Source organism: Aquila chrysaetos, chromosome 17, assembly GCF_900496995.4.
Source record: "Aquila chrysaetos chrysaetos chromosome 17, bAquChr1.4, whole genome shotgun sequence".
NCBI lineage: Eukaryota > Metazoa > Chordata > Aves > Accipitriformes > Accipitridae > Aquila > Aquila chrysaetos.
The window spans coordinates 2574914-2597614 of NC_044020.1; the positions used below are offsets into that span (position 1 = coordinate 2574914).

Consider the following 22701-nt stretch of genomic DNA (forward strand, 5'->3'; position numbering starts at 1 on the left):
TGCTCCATCAAGTGGGCACTTTGGTGCAGGGTTAGGGGCACATATTTAAATGCTCTGCTGGGTCACTGCCTGGCAACAGCTCTTGGTCCCCCAGGGTTTCTCTGTCAGCATCCCAGGAGGACCAAGCACGGAGGGAGGCTCGATGGTCATGTCAGCATGGCAGCTGACAGGATGATACTGAAAAAGAAAGGAGGATCAGCTGCTTGCAGCTCTTGAGTTCAAGAAGAGCCTAATCTAATTAAGTGGAGACCACTATCAAATTACCGGCTCTCTTTTAACGTAGCCATTTTAAGTGGTTTGGTGTATTTATAGCAGGCGAGTTAGGGAGGGTTTTTCTCTCTTGAGGTTATGCTTGTGTGTAAGGGAGAGATGTATAATGTTAAGACTCCTGCTTTGAATCAGTTCCCACCCCCAGCCTGGAAAACATTTTGCACAAGATTTAAGACACTAAAATCAGATCCCAGCTAGCCTTTTCCTCTGCCTATGAAGGCAGTGTCTGTCTGGGTTGTTTCTGGATCTTGCCCCACGCCAGCAGCACAGAAGTTTCCTTTTGGGATTAAGCTTTCCTTAAAGCAAATGTATCTTGCACAACTATCTCAGGCCAGTCGACAGCCTTGAAAGGGCAAGAGGAGGGTCTGGCTTGCTGTGGTCAGAAATCAGCGGCCCGTTTTCTGCTGAACTTTGATGGGAGTGGGATGGACCTGTCGCTGTTGATTAGAGAGGGAGTGGAGAGGATCTCGGCCCCACAGCTCGACGTGGGTTGCTGGTTGATGGAATGCCCCTAATTTGTCTTCCCCTGATTAGTGTGTCTGGCAGCCGGCAGCCCTCTCCGTTACTCTCCCTGTAATTCCATCTCTGGGGGAGATCCTGTGCGGCAGGATCTGTGTCAGATGATCCCCCAGGCTCGAAGGAGGGAGGAGATGGGAAATGCTCGTTAGGAGCTGTTTCCATGCATAACAACAGTAATAATCCTTAGCCCTTTATCTAAAGCTTTTACGAATGTTAATTCATTAACCTCTCGCAATCACCCTCCGAGGTGAAGGATTATTATCCATAGGATTGGACAGATGGGGGAAGCTGAGACCAGGATTGCCCAGCCTGAGGCTGTGGGACCAGGCAGTCAGATGCCACCAGGTCCTCCCTTGCCCTCCAAAAACTTGTCTCTCCTCTCCAGATGAGGGATGGGCTGGCTTCTTCAGGTCACCCTGACTCTAACAAGAAAAGACCGTGCTGGCAATGTTTGCTGTTCCAAAAGGCTCCAAAAGAGCCTTTCAAGATGACTTGGGGCACCGAGCCTTGTGCCTTTCTGCCACCGTAGACTGTCACCATGGGAAGGTTTGACCCGCGTCGCACAGAGGCCATGACACTGACCTTTCTCCAGGTGCCGAGGCCCCCAGGGTGTTTCTGTGGCTGTCAGGTCGCTACCTGTATTCTTGCTTGTAAGCAGAGAGGAAAAAGGAAGGGGGGGAGAGAGAGAGACTTAGAGAAAGGGAACAAGGCAGAAGGCCTAGAAATAAGAGACGTTTTTGTCTCCTTCACCATCCCCATCTCCCTTCCAGCTGGGATTTCTTCTACTTTTGATGATGTCTCTCATTCCTGATGTGAAAGATTAAAACCCAAGAGATTAAAAGATTATACAAAGTGGAGGAGATGGACTTTGCTGCCTCCCTCCCTCTTGCTGGGACAGACCTCTGGGAAACCTCTCCTGCTTTTCCCATCTTCCTTCCCTTCCCCTCCTTTTCCCGTCCCACCCTTTGATCTTTACAGATCAAAAGACCCTTGCCTTCTGACAGTTTGAGCCATTCTGGCCATCTTCAAGGCCACTCTCTGATCCTTGCTCAAGGGCAGGTGGAGAGAGAAAGGATATGTGCGAGCCTGGGGGAGCCACTGACATAATGTCCTAGCCGTCCATCTTCAGTAAATCTAGCATTCTCTGAGGAAGCTGCCTTCCCCAGGAGTCTATATTGTTGGAGAGCTCTGTGACAAAGCAGGGAAAAGCTCCGAGGCATCCTGAACCCACTGCAGTGAATGTACCACCCATGGTGATGTGAAGCCCCTCTTGGGAGGTGAGCGTGTGGGAAGAAGGCTGGAGCCGACCAAACTGGCGGTGGGCTCCCTTAGCTATTCCTCCTCTTGCAGGGCAGATGTCAGCACAGGCGAGGGACCCCCTGAGTAGATCTTCAGCTCTGACAAAAGGATTTTTCGGCAGCAATTCTGATAGAGCAGAGATTCGCTCCTGGTCCCTCCCAAGGTGTTGGGGGTGTGGAGAGGAACGTCTGTTGTGCTTTGGGTTGGTCCCTCCGTTCTCTGCTCTTCCTTGGGACACCGATTGCTCCAGACTGCCTCCTGCTAACGGGGCCTTTGAGGACTTTAAACTGTCCCACTGTGGTTCCAGACCAGGGCTGGAAAAGCCAATGCCTTTCTGCCCTTTAATTTCACTGCTCCCTCCTTGGTTGAGTTCACTGTTGCTCTTCTTGGTGGCACAAAACCCAACAGAGTTAGGGCTCAGCCTGGCTCTCCCTGGGCAATGTCTGCAATATCCACAGCCAGGAGAGGGAAGAAGGTTGATCCCATGCCTGGAGGTGCTACCTTATCCCAGGAGAACCTCCTCGCTGTGGCATTCTCAGAGACCTCTCAGCCTGATGGAGACAGCAGCATACAGCCCTTGCCCCCTCCTCTAGGTCCACAGCTTTTAGGGGAAAAACTGGAAGCGCTTCCACCCTGGAGGCTGTGAGCAGGTTAGTGTCCAACACGCTCATGGGGTGTTATTTCCAAACATGCTGCCCCTTGTAATGAAAAATGGGCCCCCCTCCATTCGGCAAAGAACGAGGCATCGGCATAGCACTGCAGGAACCGTTGATGCTACGTAGTGCTTACGTGGTACTCGCCGTCTCCCACAGCCATTGCAACGTGCAGCTACCCATGTAGAAGGAGCCTTATGTCTTTATTCCTGACAGCTGTCAGTCTCTGGAAAACAATCCCTTCCCTCCCTCCTCCCGGAGTCCCAAAGCCAAGCTGGGAGGCTGGGAGCACAGGAGCAAGGAAGGAAATCTGCCAACTTTGTCTTTCTCCCTCTTGCTCTCTCTTTAGCTGCCTGTGAGGGAAGTTGCAGGAAAATAATGAAATAAAAGCCAAGGCCCAGAGAAAGCTGATTCATCCACAGCCCAGGGCCAGCGGCCGGCTCCAAGCAGAGCTGTAAAATCAATCTGTCACTGCTCACCGCAGTATAGATCAGTGGAGAGATTCTGACTGCAGCGAGGGCAGAGCCCAGCCTTCTCCCGGGGCCCATTTTCCCCAGCCCTGGGACCCAGTTGTACCCGGGGGGGAGACAGGCAGACGGGCAGGGGAAGAGGCAGAGAGGGAGAAGGGCTAATCTGCCGGCTCTATGAGCTGGAAACGCTCCCAACGAGTCTCCCTTCCCTGGCAGCACTCACCTAAGGCAGTGCAGGCAGACTGCATGGCTGCCTTCCCTGCCTGACTCTTCCCTGCTCGTGCGGGCAAGTGGCACAAGGGCCAGGTGATGGGGAAGAGCGGGGGGATGTCTGCACCCCCAGCCCCTACTCCCCAGAGGTACCGTCCACGTTGAACATTACCTCCAGTATTCCTTCCCCAGCCTGGGCACAGAGGGTTAAAAAAATCAGTTTTATCATCACCTTTGTGACTCCCAGATTCTGGGCTATTCCGGGACTTAACAGCTCCCTGGCATATGTTGGAATAACACTAGGGAATTGCTCTAATAAGGTCAGCTCCCTTGTTCACCCCTAACAGCATCTCCCGTCTTAGAGGATGTAGCAGCCCAACGGAGCAGCAGCTGAGCAGAAAGGTGTAAACCAAGGTGGTTGTCGGGGCTGTTTCCACCCCCGTTAAGGGGGCAGAGAGGTCAGGCCTGGCTGAAGAGTGGTGGTCTCAGAGGCATCAGCACAAAATAATTAGAAGGTGATTCTTCTTCAGTAGTGCTGGACATAGAGAATGAGGCGCCTCTGCAGCTGACTTAAAGTATCTATGACGTCCTTAGGAGGTTTTTTTCCTTGGCGAAGTATTTTTTTTTTTTTTTTTTACTTGCCAAGTAACAAACAACAGAATCTTTCCAGGGCTTTTGACAAGGTCAGAGCGTCTACAAAATAAACATGGGGGTGAGCTTCTGTACCCTCTGGATGATCATCTGCAATGGGAAAAATAAGCATGAGGGGCCTGGGTTCGAATAAGATTGAGGACCCAAATGTCCCACACTGCTGGGGATGTGGTGCTTGCTTCTGCTCATCTCTCGGGGTAGTTCTGTTGTGCGGGATTTAAGAGTTGTTCCTGGGTCAGTGGGAGTATGAGCCAGTGCTGTTTGACTCCCATGGGCCCTGGCAGCACAAGGATCCTGCCCCAGCACTTCTGAGTCCAGAACGGATCTGTGCCAGCAGGAAAGCCTCTGGGAGACTCATCCTGAACAGACTGCAAGATGATCCTGGAGGAACTCAAGCAGGAGCAAATCCTGCATTAATTTGGAGTTGGAAACTTTTTGTCCTACTTCAACACCCTCCGAGATTAGATAGTGTCTGTCCTTGGAGGAGGTAGAGAAAGATGGAAGCAAGTCTCTGTTCCTTTAGCTTTTAGCTTCAAAAGAGCTTGGAGGAAAAAACCCACGGTCATAACCCCCCAAAGTGATAAAGGCAAGGAAACTGGAGTCCGTAGTTGCCAAGACAAGCTTCCTTCTCTCATGCCAGGTGGAGTGAGTAGCTTTGGCATTTAATCCACTGGGAACAGACATCTACAGATGGTCCAGGGCACATCCAGAAGTGTCCTCAGAGCTGCTCACCTCCTGTCTCTCAGAGGAGTGTGTGTGTCTCTGTGTGTCTGGATGTTTTTTCCCACTTGGGTTTGCGGGTTTGGAGTAAACCAGGTTACAACAAGCTTCCTATGTGTCATTTTCAACAGGGCTGATGACCTCGTGTGTTTGTACCTGGTAGACTAGCTTGTTCCTTCGTGCAGTCTAGTTGGTGTGTGTGATGCCTGGGGCTAGTTTTGTAGATGGGTCCTTTGCACGTGTGGCGTGTGTTTTGAGGGAGGTAACTCATTCCCGTAAGGCTACTGATTGTTTGCCCCCCGTGTACAGTGTTTGTGGGTTTGGTGTCCTGTCCCTGAGGCTGTTGTACGCACATGAGAAGGCTAGGGGCAGTCCTGTACTTGCTGGGTTTGGATTTGCATGAGGTTATTTCTCCCCCAACAAAGACAAAAATGTGCAGGTGTCACGAATGAGTGGTTTGGACTGCTTAAAGAATCACTGTCAAAGGTCTTAGCAAAAGCGATTTAATAGGAGTTTATAAAAGCGCGACTTCACAAAGTTTGATGGCAAGGTTCACTCTATTACTTAATACATGGGTGAAGTGTAGAAAGAAAAATCAAGTTAGAATCAAACTAGAATGATTTATACAGACTGAAAATGCAAAAGAGTAAGGGAGAAACATACAAAGGAGTATCGAGCTAGAATTGATTTTTCATGATTTGTGCAAAGATTGGAGGTGCAGAAAGATAGGGGGGACCCTCCCGTTGAGTCACAAGGTTCAGAGAAGACCCCCTTGCTTTCTAAACTCCTGTTGGAGCTTAGGTGCAGCTGGATCTACTCCTAGTCCCAGACTTGGTCGACAGTTTATGTCTAAGGGATTATGTGTGTAGCAGCAGTCTGAGGTTCATTTACAGCTTGAGGTAAATCACAAGATTTAGTAAAACTTAATTACTGACTAATTTAACATTTACAAAGCGATTCAATAGAATGTACCTAGGTCAATTCACACACACAGACACTGAGAGAGATATAGTATAGAGAGATATATAACAGGTATACCTGTTAAAAAATTCCCCTCGAGTTCAGTGAAATGTTCATGTCAAATGTCTCAGCATTTCTCAATGGGCGACAGATTGAGCCTCAAGGACTGAAGGTTATCAGCCCAGGTCCTGTTGTTAGCTTTTGGTGACGGTCCTCTGATTTTTGCAAACTAGAGAGTTTGTGAGCTCTGAGAGGCATCCCGCTCAGAGGGAGATGCTGCTCGCAGCCCACTGCGGTCCAGGTGACCTCAAAGGGCCTCGCTTGGGACCGCTGTTTATAGGTTTGCAAGATGATTGACTTTGGTCATTGTAATTTCATTCCGGCCATAATTCTTGTCAGGTAACCACACCAGCGAGTCATGATCCAAGCAGCAGGAGTCTCAGGTAGGGTTCCAGGTGGCAGGAGTTTCAGGTGCAGTTAAGGCATGCCTAATTGTCCTGACTCACTGTACCATAGCCAGGATAAGAAAGTACGGGGCTGTCCCAACTCACTGTGCAAGAACACAATGATGGCCAGTCCTGACATCGCAACGTGGCCCAGGGGGGCTGCAGCACCACGGCAGGGGGCTCAAAGGAGCCCACCGCTCCCCTATAGATCTGCAGGTGTGAGATAGATGGGGTAATTACATTGTTCTGTACTTACACAATAAGTAGCAGGATGGGGAGGTGGGCCGCAGGTGAGCTTCTTTAAATGCAACTGGACATCACAAAATAACGCATTTAATAATAGCGCTGCTTGCAGTGGGGCATGTGTGGCAGAGTAATTCCTCTACAGTTCTTGGACTGCATGAAGAAAGTCATTAGTTTCCCATCAGAGGTTACACGCCTTTGTACGTCTGTACCCGTGTGCATGTGAGTGTTGGTGGCAGGGTTAGATGTCTGTTTTCCTAGAAGCTGTTGCAAGCACGTTGATATTTATGCTGAGGGGAATGTCTTCACCCAGCTGTTGCGTGTGTCTGTGTTCGTGTGAGGCAGGGGTGCAGATGGTGTCCGTTCAGCTGCAAGTGGAGGTTTCAGAGCACTTCCATTTGTTCTTGCAACCTCTACGCGTGCCCGTGTGAAGGGCACAGTCGGCTGGCACAAGAACATGTGGGTGTGAATTGGTCGTGAGTTAATGTAGGTTTGGGGCAGGTTTCTAACATCAGAGTGACCAGGGGCCAGAACAGCCTCTGAGCAGGGAGCAAATAGTCCCACAGCGCTAGGATGGACCTTGAGACATTTCTGAGCAAGTCTATATGATGTGGTTGCCTGGAATAGCAGGAGACTGGATTGCACATCCCAGGAAACCAGCTCCCATCCAATGTCCTATGTTCCTAAGTTTCTTTGCAGCTGTTGCATGTCTGCGCGTGTCCGAGTGAGACAGGCAGTCCCTCCGCAGCTGCGGTGAGTGCGAGGGATGTGTCGTGTCCCTTCAGTCGTGGTCTGGGTGTCTGCACGTCTGTGCAGGGATTCTTTACGCCTAGTGACATGTCATGTGCGTTTGTGCTTTCTGGGAAGGGGCTGGGGAGGAATTTCTTAAGAGTCACCCTGTGTTTGGTAAGGTGGTTTCTTAGCAGGTATTGCCTGTGTGCAGTATTTGGGGGCTGAGCTGTGGCTGGCTCCCCAGCGCCTGGTGCACATGGATGTTTGTTTCTGACTGTGAGCAAGATCTCCACCGGTGATGGCATGTGTGGGTTTGGGTGTAGGGAGGTGGAGGGTCTTCCAGTAAGCTGTTGCATGTACGTGAGGGTATGTGGTTACGGGTGATTTCTGAGGAGCTGTTGCATTTCTGCGTGCGGTGATTTGAGGAGGCGTACGAAAGACGGTCTCCCCAGAGCAGTTGCACGCGTGTGTTTGTGTGTGGATGAAAGGTCTCCCCCACCTCCTGTTGCATTTTGACGTGTCAATTTTCTTAGCAAACGCTGCAGGGGCATGTGTCGAGGTGTAGTTTCCCACGGCTGTTGCACATACCTGTGTCAGTAGGTGTACAGCTGTTGCATGCGTACGTGTGTGTATGTAGCTCCTCAGGAGCCGTTTCTTGTACCTGTATCGTTCCTAGAAGCTGTCGTATTTTCATGCGGGTGGCTTGATTCTGAGAAGCTGTCGCCTCTGTGTGTGTGTGCGTGTGATTCCCCAGCAGCTGTTACTCGTGCGTGTTCCTGGGAAGCTGTTGTATGTTGTGTGTAGCTCTTCAGCAGCTGTTGTAAGGAAATTGTGAGCGTGTGTGCGTGCGTGCAATTCCCCAGCAGCTGTTGCATGTGTGCTCATGTCTCCGGTGGAGGCCCACCCCTTTCCGCCTGCACCGGAGCGGTGGCTGTGCAGGCGAGGAGAGCTCGGAGCTGGCTCCATGGGAGAGGGACCTTCGCCCGTCACAGCCTTCCCAACTGGGAGAAGCGGTGCCGGCTCCGGTCCCAGAGCCCTATCAGCCGAGCCTGTGGCGAATTAATCACCCGCGTTTTAAATGCCAATACAGCCCTTTCTGCCTTCTTCCCCCAGTGATGCGGATGCGGCGAAGGCAGCAAATCCTCCGGCTGTGCGTGTCCTCCCCGGACTGCTGCTCCGTCCCCGCCTGTCGTGCTCGCCTGTGTGCGTGGCTGGGAATGCTGCCTAGGTGCAGCCGGGAATGAGACAGCTGTGGGGCAGAGGACAGCACAGCTCCGAGGGGTGACACAAGGTGGGGGATACCCCCCCCCCGCCCCACGCACACATCCGCAGGGCTGCGAGTTGCTTGAAGACAGGGGTCTTTTGTGCCTCCACTTCGTCTCTGTCATGCCCCGTATGGAAGCCGGGAGCGATCGCCCCTCCAGAAGCAGGTACGTGTGCGTGCGCGCGTGTGTGTGTGTGTGACACGTTTTTTTTTTGTGTGCGGTCCTTGTGCAGCTGCCTCGTGTGTCCTCGGCTGCCGGTTGTCATCCGTGTCGCCTCTCGGAGAAGCGGCTGAGATCGGAGGGGGAGGACGGAGTTGGGGAGAAGGGCAGGATGGATGGCTTGCCTTTCTCCTCCAGCCCGTGCATGCACTCCCTGGGGGGGTGGATGTCTCTGATCTGAGGATGAAGGCAAGGGGTGAGTGCAAGGGAGATGGGGAAGTGGCCGGGGCTGGGGGGGGGGAGATAATGCCCACATGGGGTGATGGGAGGGAGAGAAGCTTGGAGACAGGTCTCCCTTTCAGTGTGTGTGTGTGTGTGTGTGTGTGCGTGCACTCGCTTAGGATCAGGATGCTGAATAGGTCTGGGGCTTGCTGCACGCAGCTGGGTTTGGCTGGTCTGCTTCTATTCAGACCTTGCAAGAGGAGGGGATACATGTATATGTATGTACATGTATGTGTGTGTCTGTGTGTATATATATACGTATACGTATAGCTATAGGTATATGTATATACTCCCACACATACGTGTATGTGCATATACAGATATAGATACCTAGACATATATGTATATTGTCTGCGGTTATGGGAGGGAGAAGGAGACAGCCTCATCCCACAGCCCCCTGCTCCCTGCCTCTTTGCAAACTTTGTCAGGGAGCCTTTGCAGACAGTGGGGGGGGTGTATGTGCGTGTGTGTGTGTGTGTGTGTGTGTGCACGTCGGTGTGTGAACATTTGCCTGTTTTGGATGCAGGGGAGTGAGTAAATTGCTGCTCTGCTTTTACACTGCTCTGCTGGGAGGCTGACTGGCTGCAGAAAAGTCATTGCGTGGTGTCTGTCGGGTGTGTGAGTGTGCATGTGGTGGTGGTGGGAGCTGGATATTTATGTAGGGGCCCAGGACAGCTACTCGAATGCATACGTACGTGTATATGCATTGCTTGCAGGGTGTCTGCATGCCCATTTATTCCACCAGAGAAAGCATGCCCACATTTTTATGCATAAGGATCCTCCTGCTTTGGGGCATGGGATGGGGGGGAGGAGAAGCTGAATGAATGAATGGGAGCAAGAGGAGGGGGAAGGAGGAGGCGTGGGGGTGGGGGAGAGAGACGAACAGACGCATCCTATTCTCATCCCAGGACAGGCAGGAGTGCACAGCTGCTGCTGTTCCCATTCCAGAGCTTGGATCTGGCTGGGGAAAGGCAGCATAAATCTGCTAATACTGCAGCAGGCAGCGTATTCAGGAGCTGCTGTACGTAATGCTCTCTCATGTGTGTGCTGGTGCGGCTCCCCCCTCTACCTCTGCGTGCACGCACGCGAGCACACGCGTGTGTGTTGCATGTGTGTATGTGTGCAGAGGCGGGCAAACAACACGCTCGCAAGCATCCTTGCGAGCACCCAGGGAAGGAGGTGTCGGCGATGGGAAGGAGAGCATCGCTCGTGCGCTGCGGGCGCGTGCACCTTGCAGCCGCGCACAGCCCGCGGTCCATTGGCACCCACTTTGGGCTCACGCAAGCGCCTGCTGCTGGGGGCCGGTGTGTGCACAGAAAGTGGGTGCACATGTACGGGCCAGACTTAGGAGCTTCTCCCCCTCCTTTTACCCCCAAAAGCCTGGAGAGCACAACCCTTCTCCCCATCCTGGAGGTAGGGAGCTGTAAATCAAGCTATGGAGCAGGGAGAGGATTGCTGAGATTGGAGGGCGGAGGGTAAAGATTATGTAGGGAGTGGGGAGGAGGTGGGGGGGGGGCGTTGGGTCCATGTCCCTGGAGGGGGCCTAAGGGACTGGGGAGCCTGGCTGCATTGCATGCTGCGAGCCAAGGAATTTGTCATGCACTGGGAGGCGGGAGGGAGCGGGAGTGTGTGTGATGTGGGGGAGCTGGGGTGGAGGGGGAGAAAGGGGGCTGTGCTGGGCTATGAGGGGATTTCTGGTGACCTGCATCCCACCCCCCCCCACCAACCCTGGTCCTCACACCCACCGTCACTCCAGGGTCCCGGGAAGCGCAGCCTGACAGCATCACTAATGTAATATTCAAAGGCAGCTTCATTTGCATGGAGCATGCATTATTAATATATTTAAATACAGCCCCCCTCTCGCCTCCCCCCTCTGTGCAGACTGTACCAGCAGCAGTGAGGAAGCTGCAGGGAGTGGAGGGGTGCCGATGCGGTGATGGGGGTGAGAAACAACCACTTTAATCCCACTGATTTCCCCAGCCTAGAAACCTTCCCCCCCCCAGCCCCTTCCCCACCTGCCACCCTCCTCACCCCAATTATTTTCCTTTGGGAGGTGGTTGGCTTTCAGGGCATCCAACCCCCCGAGCATGCAGATTTGTCGGTATGAAGCAAGCTGTCTTCATCGCTCTTCCCCCCAAAAAAACCTACGACACCGAGGGAAGAACCGTGGATGCGTGGCCTTTCCCTCTCTTCACCCAGCTCCAGGCAAAGTGGGTATTTGGGAATACGCTGTCTGATCCACTGCGCCGGTGCGAAGCTAAGCTGTGGAGCAGAAGCCGCTTGGAGGGTAGAGAGGGCGTTTGGGAAAGGGGGGGCATACGGAGGTGTAGTTTTTGCTGGGGGGCAGCTTGGGGTTAAAATCGGAAAGGTAAAAATCACAGGCAGAGCGGGAAGGCAGGAGGGAGGGAAGCATAGCTGTGATGATGTCCGTGATGTTTATTCCTACCTGGGTCATGTCAGAAGCCAGATGCAGCTCCAGGCAGAGTGCAGCTGCCTCATCTGACCCTGTTGAAGAGTGGTGGAGAGCACGGCTCACCTGGGAAAAAAGCTAGTGGTCACATCAGGGCCTGTTGAAACCTCCCAGTGCTGTCAGCAGCTGTGCCAGAAAATATCAGCACATTTGCCGAGAGAGACAGGGACACCCGGCTGCTCTCTCCCTCATCCCAAATATTGTGGTTTTTACCCTCGGTCCCCTGGAAGCGTGGGTCTAGGCTAAGTTGTTTCTATTATTAGTGCAAGGGAGGGCAGAGGACGTGCAGGGAACACCTCTGTCCTCACCCTCTTGTGAGCTGATGAGAGGTGCCCTGCTCTGGGAAGGGGACCTGATGTCCCCCAAACACACTTGCAGCCCTCGCCCATGCCCGGGCACCAGACTAGGACGGGAGCATCTTAGGTGCAGAGCTCCAGGAAAATATCCCTTTTTCTGGGAACAGAAGAGCTTTTGCATTTCTCCTCCACGGAGGAGCAGAGCTGTCCTGAACAGTGAGGGATCCCAGGCTGGCGGCAGGTATGGGGAAAGCCGGAGCTTCCCTGGGAGCACTGCGGGTTCTGCTGGTGGGGGTTGTCCAGGCTGGTCCCGATGCTGCGTTACAGGTGCTTGAGCTCTTTTTGGGGTTCTGCAGGGGCAGAGCTCAGTGTCCCCCGATTGCCTTTCCACGTGGGAAGAGGGGTGAAGGAGGAGATGGAGTTGAGGCGCTGAAGGGAGGCAGGCTGAATGGGCGGGGGGGGTCAAGTCCTCTTTTTGGGCTGGGAGAGAGCAAAGCTCAGGGAGCAGACCAAAGGGCTGTGACCCACCTCCAGCCCTTTCTCTCTGCTGGGTCAGGATGGGTTTCCTGCAGCTGTGAGCCAGATGAAGGCTGGATTTAAAGCCCCAGATGAGTCAAGCTTGGCACTTTGGAGGTGACAGTGACGGTGGGACTGCTGTTGTGTTTGCTTCAGCGGTGAGATGGTCTGGCAGCAGTTACGGCTTCACTTTAGCAAAGCTGCATTTGTGTCGTGGCTTTCCTGTGATCCCCAGCCAGTGTTAGTTTTGTGGCTTGCTTTGCCGTTCCCTGACCTCCTCTTTAAGGGATTATAGCAGTTCTTTGGGTCTCCTGGGAGCTCAGGGGTACCTAGCCATTGCCTGAGATGAACCACTTTCCTCACGGACAGGACTGACCAAATAATTTTCTGTCACTGAGGAGAAATGACCTCATTTGCTCAACACTCATAAGCCAAGAGGAAACCCAGTTCCAGCTGACCAGCTGAGGTACAGAAGGAGGGAAGGGCAGTTGTCACTCTTTCCACGGCAGTATAGGGGTGGGAAGGAAGCTATTAGGAGCCAGGTTGAGGTGAACGACTTGCTGGGCTTGGTCCCTAGATGTTGCCTCTTGCAGGCAGTCTTTAAGGTTCCCAGGCAGCCCTGGTTTGGGTAGACACAGTGGCTACATGGTGCCCTATAGCACCAGATGCCATGGAGATAGGCACGGGATCAAAACCCCGTAGGAGAATCTGTCCTGGTGTTGAAGGTGGAGGCCCATCCATCCTCCTGTGCTGACCCAACTGATGTGCTGGGGCCGTTCCTTCCCGTCTGCAGTTGCCGTGGGGGAGTGCATCTCCAGCTTTTCAGCCCTTTAGCGTCGAATTTTGTTCCAGGCAATGCTTCGGGGACCAATGGTGCCACATGAATTTCACTGAGGTGAGAAGATGTGTCTGGGGGCCAAGAACCCATGTTCTTCTCTACACAGAGACACCCCAACACAAGGTTAACACCCGTCTGGTTTTGGTAAGCTGTAGGGGAAGGACTGTTTGCAAGAAACTGTGGGTGCTTTTGACTTCTGTGGGTATCAGTTAGTCTGATAGCAGAGAGATGGAGCAAATACTGTTGTGAGGAAGGATCATCAGTGACTGGGGGTCACAAACTAGGAGGAGGGATCACTAGCTCTGCCACAACTGGCCTGTGGGGAAGTCCCTTCCTTCCCCTCTATACTCCTCAGTACTCACCTCACTTCTGAAGGGCTTGGGTGATAAGCTAATCACCATGGAAGGCACTATAGGTGTGCAGACTGTGTCTTAGCATGGTGTACAGGCTACCAGTTGCCTTATGGCAAGGTGTCATATGTTTGCATTCATTCTTTCCATGGCTCATGCACTCAATCTGTAGACCAGATGGGTCTGAGCTGCCTGTGTATTTTTAGGTTACTGTGGGGACTCCATGAATTATCCTTCCTCTGGGAACACTGGTCTATGCACGAGAACACGTATGTTTGTGAACAAGGAGAGAACCGTTTTCTGCTAGGCTTTGACTGTCCTACCCTCTTGTATGCACAGGTTACCTCTGTGCGTGCACAAAGTTTGCGTGCGCACGTGTCCTTCCCTCCTCATCTTCGTCCGTATTATCCATGTATATGTGTTCCTGTGTGCATTCGTGTACGTGCCTGTGTGTGATGTGGGTAATTGTACGTGGGTTTATTTGTGTAGTGAGCACATGTGTCTGTGTGTGTATATGCACCTTTTCCATCTCTTTGACTTGATGTCTGTTCTCCAGGTGTGTAAGTATGTAAGTGTTTGTAGTTGCGTGCCATGTTCAGCTGGAGGACATCCATCCTACCTGTCCATGTATCTTCTTCTCCCCACCTCTCATGAATCTGCTTCTTCCTCTCCCTGGTGAGAGGTCCTGTGCTTTAAGAGATAGTCTTGAGTTGTATTACCAGCTGCCACATGTATGAAGCGAGTTAGCTTTTCTGACAACTGTGTACTCAAGTACATCCAGAAACATCAAGCCTTGAAGCACAAGGGAGGCCCGATTCATGTTATTTCCAAGGCTTTAGGGACACCAGTCTGGAAAACCTGGCATTCAAACCTGGGTGCTACGCTAGCTGAAGGAGGGTGATAAATTGGAGAGAATTCAGAGAAGAGCAACAAAAATGATGAAAGGGCTGGAGGGACTTATTTATGAGGAGAGATTAAAAGAACTAAGTATGTAGAGCTTGGCTAAATGATGATATGATAACAGTTTACAAGTATTTGAGGAGTGTAAACACCAAGGAAAGGAAGAGATTATTTAAGGTGGTAAAAGATGGGCAAAGGCAGAGGTATGGGAGCAGGCTGAGCAACGAGGAGGATATTTGGCTGGCTCTGAGGTTACATGCAAGCTTCCTGGTGTGAGTGTTCAGACCGACTATGAAATAGTCTGGCAGGTTTATGGAGATGCAACTGCTTGCAGCAAGGAAACACATGGTGGTGAAAAGGGGTGGAGGGAACAAGCTAGACTTGGCCAGTGGTGGAGGTGGAGTGATCTGCAAGGCCTCTTCTTCATATGCAGCATTTCCAGGAATATTTTGAGAGATGTTTGATTGTCTTTCACCTTTTATTGATTCCCTGTCTCATGGCTGGGGAGAACCTGCAGACACTGTTGTTGAGGGAGCAGAGAGGTGGTACAGAAGGAATGGGTAAATGGAGTCTGATGGAGGTGGAGGACATTATTCCCTCCAACTCTCAGTCCTCTCTGGCTGGAGAGGTAGTCTAGGAAGAAATCCTGTAGGAAGTGCTTGTAGGTGAAAAGGGGCTTTGCCATAACAACTTTCTAGGAGGGTACAGGCTGAACCTACCAAAGCGAGTGGTTCCCTCTTTCCAGACAAAGATGGCTTGGCATGGGGACAGCAGGGTCAGGAGGATCAGGCTTCCCTCCTCTGAATTCCTAGTCACAGATGGTCCAGAATTGGGACAACAAGGTCAGAAGGATTAACACCCCTCCTTTTTTTTCCCCATTGCAGTCACAGGCCAGGAAAATTGAGTCAGATCATAATAAAAGGATTAGTGTGGAGAGGCTGCCGTGAATAGAGTGATGGACAGGTCAGGGAAATGGAAGGGAATTCAAGGGGGTTGGCCCTGTTACAGATGGTCTGCTGTGTTTACCGACAGGGAAAGGGGATTTGGTCTTAAAAAGTCTGGAACAAGGCATCGAGGGGGCTAGCACTCAAGCACAAATACTATTTCCAGCAAGGATCTATCTGGGATGACTGGTTAAAAATGACTTCAGACATCCTTCCATCTTTAAGAGAGAGGGGAAAAAAAGTCCTTCCTGGAATGGGCTCTATTGTTTACTCCCTTGTCCATCCATCTCCAATACGATCTAATGCACCAAAATGATACTGTTATCATAGCTACTCTTTGCCTGTGACTTCTGGGTCAGTCTGGCTATGGAAAGGCATAGGAATATAAGAAGGACCCTACTGAGCCAGGTCTGAGATCCTTCCAGTCCAGTATCTCCAACAGTGGCTGAAAGAGGGAAGAGCATAAAGACAGGACAGCTGTGTAGGAGCACCTCCTCTGAACATTCTTTTAGCCTCCGGTGGTGTGTGGCTGACGGACCTTGTGCTAGCAGATCTGTTGTACACTTCACAGGTCTCCCTGGATTTGTTTATTCCCTGAATTTGTCCAGCCAATTTTTGAAGCCAGGTAAAGTTTTAGCATCCACAAAATCTCACAGTAGGAAGTTGTGCAGCCTAAGCATGCAGTGTGTGATGCAAGACCTCCTGTCATTTGTCTTGAACCTGTTACTTTCTGTTTTAATTTCCTGACCCTTGATTCTTGAGTGCCAAGAGGCAGTTAACACCTGTCCCCTCTACCCTTCCTGTGTCAACCGTGGTTTTATAGATCTGTCTCAATTTGTGCTCTCTATTGTCTCTTTTCCAGTAGTCCTTCACCTTTCATCTTTCTGTGTCTATCAGCTGCCTCTTTCTTGGCTACAGCAGTGCAGGTTGGTAGTGACAGAAGGACATGGGGCATTGCTAGGTGGGAAGAGACATCGCAGAGATGAGTTGTGCCAGGTCCCACACAGGTGAAGACTTTTGTGTCAGCTACAGTGGCATGGTGTAGGAGGAGGTGAGGGAGCTGGGCAAAAACTCTGAAACCAGTTGAGGGTGCTCTCGGCCATCAAGACAGGACTGGGCAGGATCCTAGGAGGCTTGAAAAATAGGAAAGGGAATTTTGAAGTGGACCTTGGGATGTGGGGATAGCTTCTCTGAGCGTGGGCGGTGGTGGTCAGCACAGGCAGGGGTTGGGACTGGTCAATACAGAACAAGTGAGGGAATTGAAAGGCCAGAGGTGATGGAGATCTGATTGGGGCTCTGACTGAAGGATGTTGTGATAAGCAGATTGATGGTGGGACAGTCTGTAGACACGAGGGTCTTGGGAAAAGTATGGCTTGGATATTCTGCAGGTGTGATAGGCAGTGGAGGGGAGTGGAGGAGCAGGTAAGAGGACATGGACTGTCTACGAGGAGACTCTCAGGCCTAAGCACAGCACAGGGACATCTTGACCCACTTGAAAGAGATACCCAAAAGTCAGCTCCTAGGTCAGGAGTAGGCTTTTCTATGGCAGATTGAGACATTTAGCATCAAAATCGTTGCTGAAATTAAGTTTTTCTAATATTTCCTGGCTAGCTGAGACCCTCAGCCAGGCGATGGAGAAAAGATGAATGAAAATGAAACATCAGCCATCTTGTGCGTGGTCTTCAAACAGAATAGGTTCAGAGGGAGGAAACAGGCTGATGCCAGGAAGAAAAAGGCCCTGGTGAGGTGCAGCAACCTTGTGGTATTGGAGGGTACAGGGAAAGAAGAAGGTGCCCTCAGTAGCCATTATGACATTTGCTACAGAGGAAAACTGTTCTGAGTAACCTTTGGATTAAGGGCTGTAGGGGACTGAGGAGAGTGGTGGAAAGTCTGCTTAGATGCTGTCAGATGTGACCTGGGCCAGGACAGGGAGCAGGGAGAGTGAGGGACAGCACTGTCAGCGAGGGGAGGAGATGAGGGGAGACGTTTGGTGTGAAGGAAGGTGCAAGGGGTGAAGGCAGAAAGGCCTGAAGAGCATCACAAGGAGAGACAGTGGTGGCGAGATCTCCGTGGCAGCCATTTATGCCTCGAGATTTCAGTCTTTGCTCCCCACTGGATGCCTCTCATGGGGCAAGGAGCTCTTCTCCAGTCCCAGCAGCCTGTTCCCAGCCTGGTCACACCACGGGACAGTGCAGCTGCCTTGCTTTTCCTTACAGACCAAGGAAAGTGGTGGGACGTGTTGTATCGCACCATGTGCGTATAAAGCTTTTCTGCCAGTAGTCAAGTGCGGAGATGGAGAGGGAGAACGTATCTTTTTTGCCTCCCCTCTCACTTTCTGTCCTTTTCTTTCTTCTGTCTCCTCCCCCATGCTGGCCGTAACCTTTCTTCCCTTCCCAGCCTGCTCACCTAACACCGGCTGCATCCTGTGCCTCTGTTTGTTTTCCTTCAATCCACGCGACGGACCAGTGACAGACCCCCACTGTATTTTTTTAAATCAAAGCCCTTTATCTTGAATTGAGCAAGGTCAGGGGAAGCATCTTAAGGCATCCGCTGTATTTTCTAGCTCTGCCTCAGAGCAACTTAAAGGATGGCTCAACGGGATTAGTAGAAAGCGCAAGATTGGACAAATGGATTTGGCAGGGGCTGGCTGGTGGGCCTGGGGGAGTGGGAGCTCGCTGTGGTGGCAAGTGGGAGAGCTGGGCTCTGCTCAGGGCCTTCGTCGTTGCCTGCTGCCCACTGTGCTTCTGGGCGCGTGAAGGCAGCTGGACGGATGCTGAGCACGGTCCTGAGGCTGCCCTGGGAGAGAGCAGTCTCAGCCTGCAGCACCGCTCTTTGCTAAGCAAGGCTACTCAGCGCCGGCCGGGTGCTTTGGGGCCGAGGCACGGGGGATACCGCTCTGTGCTTCAGGGATCATTGCCGCCAGCGCGAGCGGCTCCGCAAAGCCTTGAGGGACACGCTGATCGCAACGGAGCTACGTACAGCTGGAATAGCGCGGGTCAGGCCTCGGGAACGAGCCGGGATGCCATTCCCTGCAGTCGCAGGTCCCCGTGGCGAGATTCCCACTCCCCCCGCCAGCCTGCTGGGTGCTGCTGGAGGTGTGAATTAGCAGTCCAGAGGCACCGTCATTAGACTCTGCTTCCTTGGCTTGGCTTCTTCTGCTTCCCTCCTCCCTTCTTTTGTCTGATGCTTTTGCAAGTGCATGTTTTAGAAGAAAGCGTCAGGCTTGCGGGGTGACAGAAGGGCAGCCGGCCATACGCGAGCTCTCTGCACGCTGTGCAGCCCCGACCAGTTTGTGGCTTTTGCTCCCCCAGTGCCTCGCTGGCAGCACCGGTTCTCCCCTCCTCTCACCCGGGGTATCTTCTCCTCGGGGGTGGGAAAGGGTCTGCACCAGGCTGTCCCTTCACTTGTGATGACCAAACTGATTTGACTTGCCGCCTGTACACCCAGCCACCGGCTTGTCCCAAGAGGGACCCGTCCCTTCCCCACCGCACAGCGAATCTGTGCCGAAAAGAAGCCCTGGTCCATTTGTTCTCTGATCCCACGGGTGACTGCTTCCCTCCTTCACCTGAACCCCCTCTGTCCTGTACCGTGTTCTCAGTGGACTGGGGCTCAGTGGTCAGAAAGGGGACTCAGGAGGAGCATCTTGCCCAGCTGCAGCCGGCTACTACAGCTTGTTCCCCATCAGGCAGATACTCCCTCCTTGCACGTGGTGTTCAAGGGCATACTCTCGTTGTGTTATCCTGTGTGCACGCACAGGGCAGCGTGAATTGAGCGTCCAAGGGAATAGAGATTCACACAACCTTGGCCTTGCTTTCCCAAGCCTCCCAGAAAGATGGGATATCTGGATTAGCCAGGGATATGACTGCTCCTCCCCAGCGCAAGGATTTCCCTCACAGGACTTGCCACGCCATCGTCTTCTCATTAGTCGCCCTTCTTTTCCCGAGCAGATAAAGGGTCTCTCTGGGATCCTGTTTCCTCTCCACTGTCCTCCTGTACCAGCATGGCCATATGTCCCAGGGCTCGTCTTCGGTCTGGGGCACCTTCAGCGTGTGCTGCCCATGGGGGAAGCTCACGGTGTTTCCACACAGAAGAGGATTTGCATGCATGGAGGGGGAGAGACAGCCTGGCCTGTTTATTCTTACTGCTCCGTATTATCTTCCTTAATAATGCCACCTCTGCCTCACATGCTAATTAAGGCTCAAGATTGTTAATGTAATAGGGAATTTGGGCAGAGACCACACAAGACTGGCTGGATTAAGTTAACCTTATGGACTGTTAATGGATCTCCTGGAGGGGCATTTCTGCCTAATGAGAATCCAGCTTGAATGGTAATCAGGGACTCGCTCTCCGCATGCCCAGCAGAGCCGGGAAAGCTGGCGAGGCTGCAGGGCGGGATGCGGGAAAGACATGGGCAGGAGCTGCTCGTGAAGCCGAGGAGGGAAGAGAAGGGTGCAGGGCTGGAGGGAAAGACCTCGAGGTGAGGGAAGAATTGGGGTGAGTGGAGTAGTGATGCTGGTGGTGCTGCACAGGGGAGAGCCCCGAACAGGCGCTGAGGCTGGCACCGTGCTTTTTGTGGTGGGCATTTAAATATTAACACGAAGGGCTGTTTTTCCCGGTCGTGATTGCCAGCAGTGAAGAGGTCACCCAAACAGCGTTAGCTGTGAGCGGGGCTCCTCTCTAGGGACAAAAGCCTGGCAAGATCCTGGCCTGGCTTCCAGAGACCTGCACCATGGGTCGTGGCTGCTGCTACCCAGCGGATCAGAGAGCCAGACTTTCCCAGCCTGTCATCTTGTACGGTGTGGGGAAAATGTCGTGGAAGGGATCTGGCACTGAGCACTCTGATGTGTAAAGAGTACAGTGCCTTGCTGGTGAGCAACAAGGTGAAAGGCTGGGTCTCTGTTCAGAAGAAACCTGGGGACAAATTAAAGGGGAGAAAATTGCGCTTAGAGGCGAGGCTTTCAGTGTATAGGGTTGGGTGAAGTTTGGGGGTATCACTGATTCAGGGTTGCAGTTGAGGCAAAACAGATGAAACTTAAGTGTTAGGCTGCATTTTCAAGGCAAAACTGTATCATCCTGGGGCTGGATGAAACTGGGAGCCCGTGAAGCCTTCCAGGGAAGATGTGCGTATTTTCATATCTGGCTCTTGTGTGCTAGTTTCATCATCCAGAGGGAATAGGCGTGGAGTGGGATATAGGGCAAAAGCAAAGCCTGAAATGGAGGCCAGTTGTTTGCATTTCAATTTGGGCAGCTGAGTAATTTAGATCAGCCCCCAGAACAAACATGTAGAGCTCAGGGTAGGGTATTTGGGAGGAAAGTAGTGATCTGCAGAATTGGTTAAAGGAATAAAGAAGTGTGTTTGGGGTTTTCCTCTTGCTCAAGTCCCACTGCCACAGGAGGTGCTGCAAGCGGGCAGGCTCCGTGCTTTGGATCCTAGCGTGGAGGTTACTCAGTACATGTGGGGTCTGGCCGAAGGTTTAGCCTTCTGATGTCAGAGCAATGACAGAGCAGCTAAGACGTGTTGCTTTGGCTCCAGAGGCATGACTTTGAGCTGTGCTGACTTGTGCGAAAGGTCAACCCAGCTGTGGGTGATTCTAGCTGGGGAATTGAAAGTCAAACAGGTATCACTGTAGCTGCAGGAGCCTCTCTATATTCCTGGCTGTAGGGACCGCTGCCTCCTAACTCTGTTACCTTGAGCTGCCTTACCTGGGCTGTGTCAGCTTTAGATGGCCCACGGCTTGGATGTGAGCCATGGACCTGGTTTGTGGTGCTCAGGGCTTGGGAGGTGGAAGTTTGTGGGTTTGGGTGAAAGTTTGTGGGTTTGGGTGAAAGTTTGTGGGTTTGTGATGCAGTTCCTGGGGGCTGGAAATGGGTGACAAGGACAGGGAAAGGGAATAGGTCCAGTTCAGGTTGCCCAGTGAGGTTTTTCTTCTCTTTCTGGCTCTTGGTACCGGAAGATACCAGGGAACTGCAAGGAAAGGAGTTCCCTTGCTGTGTGTTGGTGTGTGGGAGTTGGTTCCCAGGGCAGAGTACGCTGCTGCCAGTGAGTGAGGGGAACTGAGGGAAGGCGAGAAAGGAAAAGCAGAGACCAGGAGGAGAGGCAGTGCAGGACCCAAACGGACTGCTCCACCCAGAGATGGATCCCATCCCTGCAAACCTGTATGCACCCTGGGGTGCACGCTTACCGTAGTTTTGTGATGTACTTGTCGCATTGCTTTCACAAGAATGCTCACTCTGCAGGTGTGCAGTAGCACACTGGTGTCGCACAAATGCTTCCACACACACACACACGAGCCAACCCACAGAGGACACATCGCTCCCTATGACACCTCACAAATGCACCGATGTTTTCAGCAAAGAACAGATTCGCACACATACGCGCTGTTCACCCTATAGCACAGCACTTGGGTGCACGCACGTATACATACACATTCTATGCATCGATACCTGGAGTCCACTGCTGACAGCGGGCACAGGCACAACACCAACACACAGATGCTCACCAGAGGCCACACATTCTTGCACCCATAACACCATGTTGTCCCCTTTCAGCATTGTCCTGTGCAGATGGACTCCCTCATGACAACGCTGACAGACACACGTGTTTTTGTGTCTTCCAGGTCTCCTTGCTTGCCAGCACAAAATTGGCATCTGAAGGTGAGGCAAAACACATCCCTTTGAGAGGAACAAGGTGAATACCGCACCGACGTACACGTGCAAACACACATATGCATCCCCCTTGTCTCCTGTTCGCCTTGCTTTCGCTCTCCCTTTTCTTTTGTTTAGCCAGTCCATGTTTAGCATGGTGCTTCTTCCATACCCCTGAACACAGGAGCAGATGGTTTGGAGGTCAGTTTAGGATGATAGTTCCCTTTTCCACTAGTGGCTCTCTTCAGCTGCTTAGCTCAGTGCTAAGTATGTCAGAGATGAATATCCTCCTTGCCTATCCACACACGACACCTCTGTGTTACCTCTCAGCACCTATTAGAAATCCTGAGTCCAAAAGCCTCTTTAAATTGCCCTCGTGACTGTACTTTAACCCAAGTAGCACTTCAGGCCATGGTGGCTTTTCCAGGTTTGGCAGCATCTGTTGTTAGCTTTGACGAAATGAGGCAACTCCATCTCCATTCTGCTCTGTACACGTGCCTTGCTGAGGCCCAAAAGACTCTCTTACTTGTCCCCTTTCAGCCTGCATTATTCATCTCCTGTAATGCACAACGGATGTTTGTGGGAAGAGGCATGCAGGTACAATTGAGCATAGTGCCTGTAAAAGCATCCACAGACGTTCCTAGCAAGCTGAAATTGCCTGGGTACACGGGCCAAGTTTAGCTGAGAGAGGAAATTTTTACTCCTTTGAAGCACTTCTGAAAAGCGAGTGGTGGTGGAGGTAGAGGGGAAGAGGGGGTGGTTTGGAGGGGTTGAGGTGGTGGTGGGGGGCTTCCCCACATTTTTTCTGTCTCCTCTCGTGCCGCCGCACGAACAGGCGTGTGGGTGCGTGCGTGGGAAGGTGG

The 22701-nt window shown here is 52.2% G+C and overlaps 1 long non-coding RNA gene across 2 annotated transcripts in view; it reads left to right on the forward strand.

Annotated features, from left to right (window-relative positions):
- The first annotated feature begins 7213 nt into the window (after positions 1–7213).
- LOC115352846 overlaps positions 7214–22701 on the forward strand; it is a 51488-nt gene continuing 36000 nt past the window's right edge. The window contains exons 1-2 of one of the 2 annotated variants that reach the window (XR_003927288.2): positions 7214–7347; positions 8287–8603. This is a non-coding gene — a long non-coding RNA (uncharacterized LOC115352846). Of the gene's footprint in view, positions 7348–7394; positions 8604–22701 lie in introns of those variants that run through there. The other variant, XR_003927287.2, reaches the window with a different exon arrangement.